This window comes from Oratosquilla oratoria, chromosome 40 (genome assembly GCF_046742065.1).
Source record: "Oratosquilla oratoria isolate Oo_2021 chromosome 40, ASM4674206v1, whole genome shotgun sequence".
In the NCBI taxonomy this organism is placed as follows: domain Eukaryota; kingdom Metazoa; phylum Arthropoda; class Malacostraca; order Stomatopoda; family Squillidae; genus Oratosquilla; species Oratosquilla oratoria.
In genome coordinates, this window is record NC_134816.1 from 15,582,960 (window position 1) to 15,584,742 (window position 1,783).

Below are 1,783 nucleotides of genomic sequence, written 5' to 3' on the forward strand. Positions count from 1 at the left end.
ACGTGCTACAGACAAGAGCACTCCCAGGTACTCTAATTGGTAAATCATTTAGGGCATCTATTTCATGTCATATATGTTGATATAAACTTTATTGCTCTATGCCCATTTATGTTGTATGAGTTATTTTTGTTTGTGTAATAAATTTTTATTTCAACGAAGAGTTTAATTATCCTGGTTGGATTTTTTTTTTCTTCAGAAAGTAGGATGCCTAGTCCTATCCCCGTTCCTTTTTTTCGCCTTATACGAGTGGAAACACTCGGTGGCAGTATTCTTTGTCCCCTATCACAGGGTTCGTCGTAAAAGGAAATGAATATTCAGAGATGTGGCACAGGACAGTATTAAGACGGGAAACAGCATAACGGAGGGAGAGTCGCAGTATAATAAAGTATTATCATTTCTCTCTGAATAGAGATTTCCTCTATGAGAGACAAAATGATGAATGGCTCTTGTCCGTAGGGGTGACTTTTGTAGACCCTAAAGTAGATTTTAACCTCACAATAACATGCAGCCAATACCCCAGACTGGGTATAGTATGATGGATATTTGTCAGTATCACCATAAACATATCACTTAATCCATTAAGAGGACTTATTAACTTTGTAAGATAAATACCAGGTATGTATTACATTTGAAGAATTAAAAGTAAACGAACAGTTTCTCAAAGATTCCTGTTCCTTAATCCGTAAATGATTTAAGACTCTTTACTTTTGTCACTGAAAATATTTTCTTTGGTCCAGAGCGTATAAAAATATTTAATTTACTGTGAATAAATTTTTATCAGATTGAGGACAACTAGGAGCTATTATCAATATTCACTATATGAAAGATCTTGTTTAGAAAGCTTAAGAATGCATATTTTCACTTTAGATTAAATCGAACATTTAAAAATAAGATGTCGTTTCTTTCTTGCTATAGTATTGGCTCCATCTTCGTTGGTCCTTGGAAACAAGTTTTGAGGCTTCAAATATATAATTCTTGGGGACTATAAGATCTAGGCAGCGACTTTATTATTATTATTATTATTATTATTATTATTATTAATATTATTATTATTATTATTATTATTATTATTATTATATTATCATTATTATTATTATTATTATTATTATTATTATTATTATTATTATTATTATTATTATTATTATTATTATTATTATTATTATTATTATTATTATCATTATCATTATCATTATCATTATCATTATTATTATTATTATTATTATTATTATTATTATTATTATTATTATTATTATTATTATCATTATTATTATCATTATTATTATCATTATTATTGTTATTGTTATTATTATTATTATCATTATTATCATTACTATTTCATTATCATTATTATTATTATCATTATTATTATTATCATTATTATTATTATCATTATTATTATTATTATTATTATTATCATTATTATTATTATTATTATTATTATTATTATTATTATTATTATTATTATTATTATTATTATTATTATTATTATTATTATTATTATTATTATTATTATTATTATTATTATTATTATTATTATTATTATTATTATTATTATTATTATTATTATTATTATTATTATTATTATTATTATTATTATTATTATTATTATTATTATTATTATTATTGTGTATACATTGTGACGAATGTGGATAGGAGGTAAGGGAACACGGGCTGAGGGAAATACTTTTATTCCTGACTAGTTTCGCCTGACTCAGGCGAAACTAGTCAGGAATAAAAGTATTTCCCTCAGCCCGTGTTCCCTTACCTCCTATCCACATTATTA